The 14,484-nt window shown below is 51.3% G+C and overlaps 1 protein-coding gene across 1 annotated transcript in view; it reads left to right on the forward strand.

Annotated features, from left to right (window-relative positions):
* The first annotated feature begins 1,495 nt into the window (after positions 1–1,495).
* SCNN1B (sodium channel epithelial 1 subunit beta) overlaps positions 1,496–14,484 on the forward strand; it is a 65,723-nt gene continuing 52,734 nt past the window's right edge. The window contains exon 1 of the mRNA XM_039234383.1: positions 1,496–1,534. The gene's annotated coding sequence lies outside the window, so the exon portion shown is untranslated. The remainder of the gene's footprint in view (positions 1,535–14,484) is intronic.

Below are 14,484 nucleotides of genomic sequence, written 5' to 3' on the forward strand. Positions count from 1 at the left end.
TTTCTCCAGCAGGGCTCAGCCTCTAGAAGGCTTGGGCTCTCTAATAGACAAAGCAAAGACCTCCCACAGATGCCTATGTCCTCATTCCCAGAACCTGTAAATCTGTTAAATTACATGGCAAAGGAGAATTAAGATTGCAGGTAGAATTATGTTTGGCTATCAGCTGGCCTAGAAATGGAGAGATTATCCAGGATTATCCAGGGAGGCTGAATGCAATCACGAGGGTCTCTATGAGTAGAAGATGGATGAATGCAGAAGGAAGAGAACTGCACAGATGGTATGGGAGAAAAAGTTGGCACCATATTGCTGGCTCTTAAGGGAAAGGAAGGGGCCACAAGCCAAGGAAAGCAGGCAGTATTTACAAGCTAGAAAAGGCAAGGAAATAGATTCTCCCCTAGAGCCTCTAGAAGAAATACAGTCCTCCAACTTCCTGCCTTTAGGGGTGTTGGATCTCTGACCTCCAGAACTGTAGGATAACAATTTTGTGTGTATTAAGCAAATTCATTTGTAGTCATTTGTGATGGCAACAAGAGAAAAGGAGTCCAGTCTCAATGGTGGGATGGAGAAGAGCTGACTTTTGGGGTTTGCCATGCATGTGTGCAATGCTAAACCATGTGTTAAGGATATTGGCAAGAGTGTGGCTACTTCAGCCTTTTGGAACCTTGACCTGATGAAGTGGAAAGAAGTGAGGACTGCAGGAAAGGGGAGGGTCTGGCAGTGAGCAAAAGCTGTAGCAGCGGTGGGGTGAGGGGTCACTGGGAGGAAGCCCAGAATTAGAAATCCATTGAATTTTTTTTAACGCAGAAGCAGGGCCTTCAGGGAATGACTGGGATCAAGCAGTGACCTTGGAGGGGGTGGCTAAGTTAGAGAGTAGAGGGTCACTGGGAAAGAAGAGGTGAGCTAATTCCACCTCATAGGGCAGCTGAGGTTCAGGGACATGGGGGGGGGCGGGGGACGAGATCAGCTTCAAGAAGGATCCTGTTCTTTGCAAAATTGCCTAAAATCCCCACCTTGGCCAGACGGCAATCTGCCAGGGGCAGGGGGTAGTGTGGAACTGACGGGGGGCAGTTGCACGTTCGTGTTGTGTTTAGTACACCGCGAGGCAGGACGGAGTGGTTAGAGTGTATGTGGCGTGTGGTGTGCAGAGGGGACTGGCGGGGACCGTGCTCTGTGTGGGGACACGCGGTGAGGGGATCTATGTGCACATACTGCAGCCTGTGTGGGTGCGGTGGGGGTCCGGACGTGCGGGGGTGGGGTACGCGGAGTGCGTGCGAGTGGGCGGCAGGGGTGCGAGGTGTAGGGGGCACGTGAGCGCGAGTGGGCTGAGCGGTCTCCAGGGAAGCGGCTGGGGTCCCGACGGTGCGCGCGCCGGCCGCGTCGGCGCCGCCAAGCCCCGCCCACGGGCGCTCCCGGGAGTCCCGCCCCCTCGGCCTGCTCCCTCCCCAGGTACCCGTCGCGGCGCGCGCTCCCAGCCCCCGCGCCTCAGACGCCCGGCTGCCGCTAGCGTCGCCGCCCGAGCCGCCGCGAGGAGCAGGTATGACACGACCCCGGCGAGCGCAGGGGCCGCCCTGCCGCGGTGCCTTCCCCGCGCGCTCCGTCGGCTCCACCTCAGTTTCCCTCGCGTGGGCACCTGGGCGCTGGCGGCGGCGCCGCCGCGGAGACCCAGCGTGGGGACACAGGTGGAGGACTGCGGGCTGACAAAAGCCCCCGAGCGGGAAGAGGGGGGACCCAGCGAGCCCCAGGAGCGTCAGGGCGGTGGAGAGGGCCGCGGCGTCGTGGGCGCGGAGGGGCGGGGTCAGCTGTCGCCTCAGAGGGTGACACTCGCGAAACTCGAGAGCGCCGACTCCGCACCGGGCGTCGCGAAGCGGAACGGCCCGACAGCCACACGGCATCCCGGGGCCGTGCGGCTCCGTGGTGTTACCATTTCACAGACGGGGAAACTGAGGGCAGAGGGTGGCGGAGCTTGCCTGCGTCCCGGTGACAGTTACAGAGCCCGGAAGGCTGACCCCAGAGCCTGCGTCCTACCCTCCCGCGTCAGCCTGCCCTGAGGGACCCCGGGGGACCGCGTGTGGTCTGCGTGGCCTCCTGCGGGGGACGAGGCCTGTTCCCAGCGGCTGGGGGGGGAGGGGTCTGTCCTGGGAGCTCACGCGGTCTTGGCTTCGGGAAAGCTGGACTTGGGTGTGCGGGGAAGCAGGGACTGGGGAACCGAGGGTGTGCGGAGGCACGGAGCGGGCCGTGCCCACCGCGGCGTGGACGGAGAAACTGAGGCACGAAGCAGCGTTTCTTCTACCCGCGAGAGGTAGGACAGGCCCCCCCTCCCCCAGCCGTGCCCACCAGGGACCCCGATCAGGGCAGCCAAGGCTCGTTCCCTCCCGGCAGCAGAGCCCTCCCGGAGCCCGTGGGGGACCTGTGGAAATGCCCCCTCAGGTCTCCGTCCGTTTTCGTCCCCAGCCCCCCGGTTTTCATTTCTTTGAGAGTTATCCAGGTTGCCCATCTCACCTGGGCATAAACGTTACCCAGCTGTTTTTTACTTCAGCTTTTTTCGGTAATTCGAGGTCTCTGGGTTACATAAGATTTTTGTTCTTTGTCCTAAACTAACCTCACAGGGTCTGAATTTGTGGGATAGTATCCCCTCTTCTCCGTTGCTCATGTGCATGTATGCACAGGTGTGCACCAGGCGTCCACACATGTGCACACAACATGTGTGTGTACAATTTGCACACATGCTGCCATACAGGTCTCCGCATATACACATGCACGTGTTCACACGTGTGTGCACTACATACACAGAGACACACGCACAGGTGCCCGTCTGCACACTTCTGTCCTGTCTTTGGGCAAGGACGAACATGACACCCTCTCTCGCTGCGGTCTCTGCTGAGCCCAAAGGCCTGGGCCTGAGCCAGGCCACAATCTCTGTCCTTCCAGGCACCAGTGGGCAGAGCTCCCCAAAGGGTCAGCGTCCAGGGACCCTCTCTAGATGCCACCAGTGGCGCCCCCGCCTTCCAGTAGGAGACAGGGTACTTGGGCAGCACGGCTTGCAGATGGGAATCTCTGAGGGCGTGTTTGTGTCCCCCAGACTCTTGGGGTCGAGCCTGTGGGGCGAGAGTGTGCTTGTGCTGGAATGTGTGCCAAGACCTCCAGTAGTTTGGTGGAAGGCCTGTGAGCAGCCAGCTGGGGAGAAGCTGGACTCAGGTGGTGCTTGTGTTACTGCCCCAGGTCCTCAGGTTCCTGGCTGGGACAAGTCCCTTCCCCTGTGTGAGCATAGCTTTCTCATCCGTACATGGGCGTGAGGATGAGGGCGGCCTCCCAGAGCTGCGGGGTGATGAAACAAAGCACTCAGAGCCCCGTCAGCCCTATGTAGGAAGTCTTGTCCAGGACAGGGCGAGACCCGGAGATCGCCCCTGGGTGAGGTGACACGCAGAGTCACCATTTGCCCACACCCCAAGTCCAGGCTGGAGAAGCCTGAGTGCTAAGTGGGCTGGAGGATGTGATTCCTGGGTACTGAGCACCACGCTCAGCTCAGAAGAGTCCAGAAGCCTCATGGCGTCTGCAGCAGGTGAGCTGCGCACCTGGTGAGCTAAGGTGAAGAAAGGAAGTGAGCCGAGGTCCCCAGCTTGGAGAGACAAGAGACAGAAGTTGCAAAGGAGGCCCGTGGGCAGCTTTTGTGGGGTACACCCTCCTTCTTACATTTTAGATGACTCTCAAATGTTAAGAAGTGGGAGATGTCACATAAAACTCCGTATCTTTGGATCTTCTTGAGAAATCAGAGAAGCAGACAACTCTGGGCCCAACATTTGGCTGCCCCTTTAGATGGGACGGGCACCCTCCAGGGTGTCACAGTCCCCACCTGGCCCACCCTCATTCACAATGACAGCATAACATGAAACTTAGTAACAAAAACTCACAGCCAGCTTTTACATCCAAGCTCTGCCACAAATTAGTTGTGTGGTCTCAGGCAAATGTAAAACAGGGATAATAAGTAGCACTTGCCTCAAAAGGTTATTTTAGGTATTAAATGAGTCAAGAACCTGAGCCTCTTAAAACAGTGTCTGGTGTGTGGTACATACGATCTAAATGTTGATGATGCTGATAATGGTGGTGGTAGCTGCCTGGTCCCTGGGAGAGCATCATTGGTACTCCAAATTGTGCTTGATATAAATGCTGTGGAAACACAAGTGAAGGAGGAAGAAAAGAAGGAAAGTAATGCTTTGAGCCCCTTTTTAAAACTATCCTAGATATTTTTTTCTTTCGAAAGACAGGAAGATAACATTTGGGGGGAGGATAGAAAGAGAGGATTCTAGGGGTGCCTGGGTGGCTCAGTCGGTTAAGCGTCTGACTTTGGCTCAGGTCATGATCTCACGGTTCATGGGTTCAAGCTCCATGTTGGACTCTGTGCTGGCAGCTCAGAGCCTGGAGCCTGTTTTGGATTCTGTGTCTCCCTCTCTCTCTGACCCTCCCCTGCTCATGCTATCTCTCTCTCAGAAATAAATAAAAACATTAAAAACTAAATTAAAAAAAATAAATAGATAAAAGAAAGAGAGGATTCTAAGGTGGGTTTTGAAGGATAAATAGGAGTTTCTCTGGAGCAATGGAGTGAGAAAGTTGCTGCCATACAGAGAAGTCAGAAAAGGACCTTGAGGGGCACCTGGGTGGCTCAGTTGGTTAAGTGCCTGACTCTTAATTTTAACTCAGGTGGTGATCTCGTGGTCATGGGATTGAACCCCACGCTGGGCTCCTTGATGGGCTTGTAGCCTGTTTGAGATTCTCTGCCCCCCTCTCCCTCTGCTCCTCCCCTACTTGTGCACACACAAGGGCATGCTCTCTAAATAATAAGTAAATAAATAAATGAATATTAAGAAATGGACCTTGATGGGGCACCTGGGTGGCTTAGTCGGTTAAGCGTCCGACTTTCGCTTAGGTCATGATCTCGCGGTTAGTGGGTTCGAGCCCCGCGTCGGGCTCTGTGCTGACTGCCAGCTCAGAGCCTGGAGCCTGTTTCAGAATATGAAACACACTCTCTCTCTGACCCTCCCCTGCTCACGCTGTCTCTCTCTCTCTCCTAGAAATAAATTAAAATATTAAAAAAAAAAAAAAGAAATGGACTTTGAGATCATGATGGGGCTTATGGCAGGAATGATGATGAACATTTTTTGCATACCTACTATGTGCAGGTGCTCTTATAATTGCCTCTTAATGCCCCTGGGAATCCTGTCTGTGATCCCCATTTACTGATGAGTCAGAGGCTCAGGGAGGGTAAGCACTTGCCCACGAGGTTGCACAGTGGGTCACTGGCAGAGCTGGGGTCCCACCCCAGATCTATTTGATTCTAAAGCCTGTGTACTCTCTCTGAGCTGGGTTTCTCATCATAAAGTGGAGGTAGCACTAGTAAAACCTACTGCGCAGGTTGGTTGTGAAGATAAGGTGAGAAAACGCACAGACCTCAGCACAGGACCTGGCACGGGCAGCTTCTGCTGTTATTTTCATTGGAACAAAGCCTGTGCATCTCCAGTCCTCTGTACCTCACTCGTACCAGATGGGGGAGCCCAGGGAGCGAAAGGCCTGGGCCAGCGAGTTAAACAGTGTGGTCCGTGGACTAGGAGCATTGGCATTGGACTCCATTGGGAGCTGGTTAGCAGTGCAGATTATCAGAACCACCCTAGACCTACTTAATCAGAGACTGGGGGTGGGGCCCAGAAACCTATATTTTAATGAGCCCTGTAAGTGGTTCCATGTGCTGAAAGATTTCAGGTCACTGGCCTAAAGAAAAACTTCAAACGAGACCCCTCCATCCACCTCCCACTAGATGGTGAGAGTTTTCTCCTCAGCAAAGGCCTAAACTGGACGGTATGTCCTAAGACAAAGGCACGTTCCCTTCCCTCCATGCTGGACAGTTGCTGAGGGGCTTAGTGGGGTTCCCAGGGTTTTTTTCTTTCTTTTTTTTTTTAAATTGAGAGAAGGAGTGCACACAGCTGGGGAGCGGTAGAGAGAGAGGGGGAGAGAGAGAACCCTAAGCAGGCTCTGCACTGTCAGCACGGAGCCCGACTTGGGGCTCAGTCTCACGAACCGTAAGATATGACTTGAGCCAAAATCAAGAGTCAGACACTTAACCAGCAAAGTCACCCAGCTGCCCCTCCCGGGGTTTATATTCTTTAGAACTTGCTCTCCTTTCTAGTCTGGCAGCCTCCAGTCTGCACACCTTGAGGGTCTGGGGCAAGACTTGATTTTCAGAGATGCCAAAAGTGAGGGATGCCCCAGGCAGCTGAGGACCTACCCCGTCCCCATAAAAAGCCTGGTATTAGAGACCCTTCTGTGCCTGGGGGCCTTGGTGGGCTGTCCCTTCCCTCTGTGCCCCCATGAGAATATGTGCCCAGGCACAAGTCCTGAGTGGTGGGGAATGATCCCAAGACTCTTCAGAAGCAATGGGGTGCCTGGGTGGCTCAGTCGGTTAAGCCTCCGACTTCGGCTCAGGTCATGATCTCATAGTTATGGGTTCGAGCCCCGCATCAGGTTCTGTGCTGATAGCTCAGAGCCTGGAGCCTGTTTCAGATTCTGTGTCTCCCTCTCTCTCTGCCCCTCCCTTGCTCATGCTCTGTCTCTCTCTGTCTCAAAAATAAATAAACAAGAAAAAATTTTTTTAAAAAAGAAGCATTAAGGAGGTTCCGGGTCACATGACAAGGAGGTATGTCCAGGCTGGGGATAGTAACATACTGCAAAGAATCTCCAGTCGAGAAGTAGGGTCCCTCCACACACCCTGTTGGAAGCACTGAGCAAGAGTTGGGGCTCAGTCGGTTGGGTGTCCACCTCTTGATCTCAGCTCAGGTCATGGTCTTGTGGTTCTTGGGATGGAGTCCTGTGTCAGGCTCTGCACTGATAGCACGGAACCTGCTTGGGATTCTCTCTTCCTCTTTCTCTGCCCCTCCCCTGCTCACACACTCTCTCTTGAAATAAGTAAACTTAAAAAAAATGTAGGAGGCAGTCCATCCTAATGGGTGGAAGCAGGCCTTGCCTTAAAGATCAGAGTTTCTAGGGTCGCCTGGGTGGCTTAGTCGGTTAAGTGTCCGACTTTCGCTTAGGTCATGATCTCGCGGTTCGTGGGTTCGAGCCCTGCGTTGGGCTCTGTGCTGACTGCCAGCTCAGAGCCTGGAGCCTGTTTCAGAGTCTGTAAATCCCTCTCTCTCTGACCCTCCCCTGCTCACGCTGTCTCTCTCTCTCTCTCCTAGAAATAAATCAAACATTAAAAAAATTAAAAAAAAAAAAGATCAGAGTGTCTAGGTCTGCTTTAATAAAAACTACTGTTTCCTGCATGACCAGAACCAGAAGTACCCATGAGCTCAGGCATGTCAAACTAGTAAAAATATTTGTCACTTCTATGACGAGAGTTTATTTTTTATTTTTTGAATAGTTCATTGTCAAGTTGGTTTCCATATAACACCCAGTGCTCATCCCCACAAGTGCCCTCCTCCATGCCCATCTTCCCCCTCATGCTCTCCCCACCCCATCTGCCCTCAGTTTGTTCTCAGTATTCAAGAGTCTCTCATGGTTTGCCTCCCTCCCTCTCCCCCACTATTTTTCCCCTTCTTCTCCCCCATGGTCCTTCATTAGGTTCCTCCTAATCCTCCTATACATGCAAACATATGGTATTTGTCCTTCTTGACAGAGAGTTACCTTTAAAGAACTCTCATAAAGACCAAGCACGCCATCCAAAAAAGAAAAGTGAGTAAAGGATGTGATTTGGCTATTCACATAAAAAGTACATAAAAAGAAGCATTAATTCAGACAAAAAGGTGCTCAGCAATTCTTCACAAAAAGAATCACACAGCCAAACCACACTGATTCTGTGTCCCACCTGCCAGATGGCGGACTAACACTCAGTGCTGGAAACCAATGTTGTCAAACTCTGCGGCCAGAGCACATGTGGGGGCACCCTCGGTGGGGCGAGTTAAGAGAACTGTTGATATTCAAGAGGCCCATACTCATGGCTCTGTGATTTCGCCTGCAGGAATTTACCCAGTGGATGTCTTTGCACTGGGCACAGCAAAGATAGTCATCATAGTGCATAAGAGCAAACAGTTGCAAAGTAAACACTTGTCAGAAAGGAGCCAAGTACTGTACGTGTGGGAACAGCCACACAGGAGAATATGATGCAGTCACTAAAAAGAACACAGCAGCAGCACCTCTTTATGAATGGATGTGGAACCATCTCTCAAATGTATTGTTAAAAGGAAAATGCAGGGTATAGAACAGTGTATAGTATTCAGCCATCTGTGTGCATCGAGTCCCTTTATTAAAGGACAAGGGGCTCCTGGGTGGCTCAGTCAGCTAAGCGCCTGACTTTGGCTCAGGTCATGATTTTGTGTTCTGTGAGTTCAAGCCTCTCATCAGGCTCTGTACTGACTGCTCAGAGCCTGGAACTTCTCTGCCCCTCCCCTGCTCACACTCTGTCTGTCTGTCTGTCTCTCTCTCAAAGACAAACATTAAAGAATATATAAGGACAGGATAAGCATATATATGTATATATTTGTATATGTGTATTAAACTCTGGAAGCCTATGATGGTTGACTTTGGGGAGGGAAGATACAACTTTTCATTGCATACTTTTGGTATTCTTTAGACATTTTCCCCCGTACATTTATTATCTTATAGTGATTAAATCCAGCCACACACATCTTCTTCCTCCTTGTTTAAAACAAGCATAATGGGCAGGGTACCTGCTGGCTCAGTTGGTTGAGTGTCTGACTCTTGACTTCAGTTCAGGTCATGATCTCAGGGTTATGGAATCAAGACCCCCATCAGGCTGAGCGTGGAGCCTGCTTGAGATTCTCTGCCCCTCTCCCCTGTTTGCATGTGCACTCTCTCTCTCTCTAAAATAATAATGATGGGGTTCCTGGGTGGTTCAGTCGGTTAAGTGTCCAACTTTGGATCAGGTCATGATCTCGCGGTCTGTGAGTTCGAGCCCCGCATCAGGCTCTGTGCTGACACCTGGAGCCTGCTTCAAATTCTGTGTCTCCCTCTCTCATGCTCTGTCTCATGTTGCCCCTCCTCCACTCATGCTCTGTCTCTGTCTCTCTCTCTGTCTCTCTCTCAAAAATAAACATTTAAAAACATTTACCAAAAAATAATAAAATAAAAGAAGCATAACATCAGAGATAAGGTGAATTCCCTTTTTGAACACCTCCCATATTATGAATGTTTCCAAGTGAAAGATGAATTACTGTTTTTAAAAGTAGGGCCTTTGATCACAAAAGTACAAACACTGTATGATTGAACTTAAATGACATACCTAGAATAGGCAAATTCATGGGTAATTTGACAGTAGACTAAAGCTTACCAGGGACTGAGGGGTGGGAGAAGGGGGGTCTACTCTTTAGTGGGGACACAGTTTCATTCTGTCTGGGATAATAATGAAGTTATGAAGATGGATGCTGGTGATGGTTACATGGCAACGTCAACCCACTTAATGCCACTGAAATGTGCACTTAAAAATGATTGAAATGGTAGGGGCGCCTGGCTGGCTCAGTCAGAAAAGTATGTGACTCTTGATCTTGGGGTCGTGAGTTAGGTGTATGTTGGGTGTATAAGTTACTTAAGTAAATAAAGATTTAAAAAGAAAATAATTAAAATGGTAAATTTTATGTTGTATGGTTTGCCACAATAAAAACATTTATAGATCTCTCTCTCACACACACACATACACACACACACACACACACACACACACACGTAGGGGCTTTGATATCATATCGCTTGGGTTCTGGTCCTTGGTTCTACCACTTCTGAGTAGTGAATACTTGATTAACTGTGTGTACTTATTTGAGCCTCAGTCTTCCCACCTGCAAATGGGGCTGTCCAAGACTACCTGGCTCACAGAAATCCTGCATGGATGGAGTGACTTTGTGCTCTGCCTCTCTGGAACTATTATAGGAGGTCAGGACTAGGAGAACAGGGAGGCCAGAGTCAGCTACTGGACCACATATGAAGACCAGCAGGTTCAGATGAGGACAGTATCTAGGGAGTTTATAAAAGCATCATCTATATTTTTATTTCACTTTGTATTTACAAAGTGATAAACTTATGTTTCCATAAGAAACTTATGTTTCTGACAAAATATAAAGTCAGAAGAAATCTTAACTGGGAATATACGAAAGATTCAGTGACTCCTAACCTGGGCCTGCTGACCCACAGAGATCAGAATCCTGGCTCTGTACTTAGCTGCTATGTGACCTCAGGCAAGTTACTTAACCTCTCTGTGTTTCGTTTTCTCATCTGTCAACTGGAGATGATAATAACTTTCACCTCAGTAGGGGTGTTATGAAGATTAAATGTGTAAAGGGCTTAGAACAGTACCTGGCATATAGTAAATCCTAAATAAACATTTGTTAAATAAGTAAATTAACTTGAAATAAGCCTGGAAATCTTAGTGTTTTTGTTTTTAAATGAGGAATCTATTTTTTACACTAAGGAAATGGGGTCCTAGCCAAGATAGTGTCATGGGACTAAGCTGAACCCAGAGCAAACCTGGGGATTTTGCTGGGAGGTGAGGAATGCCTAGCAAATGAGGGGTGAGGCCGTAAGAGACTGAGGTTCAGAGAGGTTCAGGAATTTGCACAAGAGGCCACACCGTGATAACAACAGAACTTGAATCCAGTCCCAACTGTCTCCTCCTCTACAGTGCCTCCCTGACAGGGAGTATCTTGAGGATTGTGGGGGCTGGGGAGTCCGGGGCCACTGGTGTCCCTTGACCTCTGGGACGAAGCAAGACTTGCTTCCTCCTGATGTGCCATGGAGCTCATCCCTGGGCCAAGATCTGGGAAGTCTGGAACACCCTCCTTCAGGAGCTGCTCCCATCTGGCTCCACAGCAGACCTCAAGCAGGGGCTGCGTGGCCTCCCCAGACAAGCTCCCTGCCCTCTGCAGGCTGATTCCTGAAATTCCACTGTGGGTCTCTCTCCCATGGCTCTGTGTGAACTTTGTTGATATTCCTGGTTGAAAGGTACCACCTCCCACCCCAGGAAGAACCCTGGGCTTGTGTTGATCTTCCTCTGTGGCTTGTGTTGCAGTGAGGAGCTGGATGGGGTCTTTGTTGAGTTTGGTTGGTGAGAGAGACCACGAAGAATCTTTGGGATCTGTCAGTAGACGTGAAGGCCACCTTTGAAGGCTTTAGAGATGGGGGAGGGGTTATAAACTCTTTAGAAGTGTGCTGGGCACATGAGAGTTGCCCCTAGTGAAAGGAGGGACCATGTGCTGGGCCAAGAGAGTCTTGGTTTCCCTCAGGCTGCTTGGGGAGCTGATTCCCTGTCCTCAAAGCAGTCCCCCAAGATTTACCCAGAGTCCCGGAGAAGCACTTTGTGTAACCATTGAGTTTGGGAGTCAGACTGGCTGTCATTGCAGCTCAGCTCTGTATGACCTTGGGCTTGATACTTACCCTCTGAGCCCCAGTGCTGGCCTGTGGACTGGGGACAGCACCTCCCGCCGCGCCCCAGCGGCTCTCAGCTAGCTAAGTGCACAACACCTTAGCTTAGAGCTACAGCTCCCTCAGTCACTGGCCCCACCCTTCTCGCTGCTCCAGTTAACTCCAGAAATACTGTGCTCTTCTTGCTGGGCTTCGAGAAGGAAGGGGGTGGGGCCGTGAGAAGAGAGGCCCCGGAGCCCCAAAAGGCCAGGAACACCTTCACTTGGAGAACTCAGGGAAAGTTGAAAGATCAGAATCTGGGCCTGCCTGTGTGTGTCCAGGGACGGGTGATGTTCAAGTGGAGAGCAGACGGGCTGGTTACAGCTTGCAGCCTTGTAGGAACAGGAGCCCCTCTGACCCCTCTGACACTAGGTGACACGGATGGCAGCCCGGTCGCTGGATGACAGCCCCAGTGAGCGCGTCTGCCCCCCAACACACATGCGGAAGGCAGAGCCTGGAGGAGAAGGGTGGTGGTTGGTGGGCAAGGGGAACGAGAACATTTCCTAGCACGTAGGGTGTGCCTCCTGAATGCTACAACACGAGTTTGCAGGGATTTAAACTTCTAGAGGGCGAGGTTGTGTCTGTTTTGTTCACTGCTTTGCCACTGCAGCCACGGGTCAGGCACTGGAGGTTCAGTGGTGAGCAAGCCACGTCTTACAGCCCTCAGGAGACTCCTTGGCCCCCTGCCCTAAGACTCCCTCTCTCCAGCCTCCTTTCTGACTTCTGAACTCCCACTGGGGCCCACCCTTTGCTGGATGGGTGGGGCAGAGTTCTCCGTGGATCTTAGGATCTAGTTGGCTAAAAACCCCAGCCTGTGATGCCTCTCTGTGGTCAGACAGCTCCCCGAAGCTTGTCATTCACTCAAGGTGTGGCCACTCCATCTGGGGACCATCTTGTTTTGCTTGCCTCGCTCACAGGCATGAACTGGCTTCAGTTTCTCTTTCCCCAGGTGAATCAGTTTGTCAAACTCTGCTGAGGCTTTCTCCCTACAGTAATAATAATAAAAATAGACAGTGTCTTTCAAGCATGTCCTACGTGCCAGGCTCATGCATTATTTCATGGACTTCTTTTAGCAGTCATAAAGAGTGGGTACAAATATTCTCCCCATTTGACCCCTGGAGAAACGAAGCTCTCTCAGTGCATGATCTCCTTGTATCTTTCCAACAATCCAGTGAAATGGGGTGTAATTATCTAGATTTTGCTGATAAGAAAAATAGGCTCAGAGAGGTTAAGTTACTTGCCCAAGGTCACACAGCAACTAGTAAATAAATGGTGGTGCTGGGATTCAAACCCAAACAAACAGTCTGACCACAGAGCCCGCTTTGCTCTCCCCATGCTGCCTCTCCTTGGCTTCTAGGTGTTATTTGAGAAGTGGGTGCGGAGGAGGAGTGGAAATTTTTACTCCATGACAGGGTTCTCGAAGCCCTTGGCTCACCTGCAGTGTAAGGTTTCAGCTGTTTGCTTCCCAGGAACTACCCTGGGTCACTGTGTGGGCTAAGATTCTAATCTCCCCCAACGGAGAGGGGCAGCCTAGAGTCCAGCTTGTGTGTGGCCATGACTCTTGGGGCAGCCACCCCTCACCTTCCTGGGCACCAGATTCTTAGCCTCTAAATTTCCCTGGAGACCTGGCTTCCTCCTGCCAGATGGCCATCCATGGGCCCAGGAAGCACACAGAGGCTGGGCCTGCCTCCCGACGACTGGGTTCCAAAGCTTGGGCCCAGTACCCCAAGCTGGATTTCAGGGGGTGGCAGAAAATGGAGATTTAGTGGGAAAAAGGAAGGACCAAGGGAAAAGATGCTACCCCTTGTTCCTCTTGTCTTTGATTCTCCACTTAATAACCTCGAATGCAGGGAAACCCACTTTGGAAATCCAGGGCATGGGGAGCCCAGCTGACCCAGCAGTTACAGAGTGCTGACGTAGGACAGGCACAGGGAGCTACATCTGGCCTGACTTCGCTCCTTGAATCTGCACAGTCACCCTGTACCAGTAGGTATATCACTGCATTCACCCCGTCTTTGTTCTCACTGTCCCATCATCATCACTTTCACCCCCATCATCACCAGCAGCAATGTCATGGTCACCCGCATGGCTTCCCAAACCCAAGCCCCAATATAGGCATAGCACATAGGGCAGCAGACCCAGAAGACATTCCATATCCATCCCCTACAGAGATTGTTAAGAGTTTGTGCTCTAGAGTCTGAAAGACCCAAATTTGATTCCTAGTTTTGACACTTCCCGGTTGTGAGACTTGGTGCATGTGATCTAACCTCTCTGAACCTCAGAGTCCTTGTCTGTAAAATGGGGACGATCACGGTTCCTGCCTCACAGGGTTGTGATGAAGGTCACAGGAGCTGGTGCAGGAGAGCCTTGGCACAGGGCCTGGCTCAAATCATAAAAGCAAAGCAAACACAGGGAAACACTGGTGAGGGGAGGGCCTGAGTGTTTGGTTGGGAGTTCCCAGCAGCCCTGGATGGTGAGGGGCAGGCGCTGCCCAGCGTGAGAACGGGCACTGGAGGGCCAGCTCAGGGCAACTTGGAGGCAGGACTGGAGGAGGATGAGGAAGGTCCCAAGAGGAGCCAGCCACTTCCTGCTTCTGACTCCAAGGCTTCCCCAGAGCTGGAGCCTGGCTCCCACCATCCATGGTGGCTTACCCTGCTGGGCCCTTCTCCCTTTCTGATGATATATTTCCAAATAGCAGTCATAGCGAGCATCCAAGGTCAATCCTATGCCAAGCAGTCATGAGCATTTCACCTCCAGCTTCCGAGGCTGCTGTGAACAGCTATGTGCATTGTGTGCTCCACAACTCCAGGGCTGTCCTTCACATAGACTACATTGTGAATGATGCCACCTGGAGTTGTGCAGTAGAAAACTTGCACAGCTGTATGGGGCAGCTCTGCGAGCCTCCTTCTTCCTGGAGAGGGTGCAGAATCTATCTGGGGTGCCCCCAGGTCTGGCTGCAATTCAAGGCTGAGAAGATTGAGTGGTGTCTAGATGCCAGCTGAGATACAGAGAGACCAGGTTTGCTGCCTAAGG

This window comes from Hyaena hyaena, unplaced genomic scaffold, assembly GCF_003009895.1.
Source record: "Hyaena hyaena isolate Hyena2069 unplaced genomic scaffold, ASM300989v1 scaffold_88, whole genome shotgun sequence".
Lineage (NCBI taxonomy): Eukaryota > Metazoa > Chordata > Mammalia > Carnivora > Hyaenidae > Hyaena > Hyaena hyaena.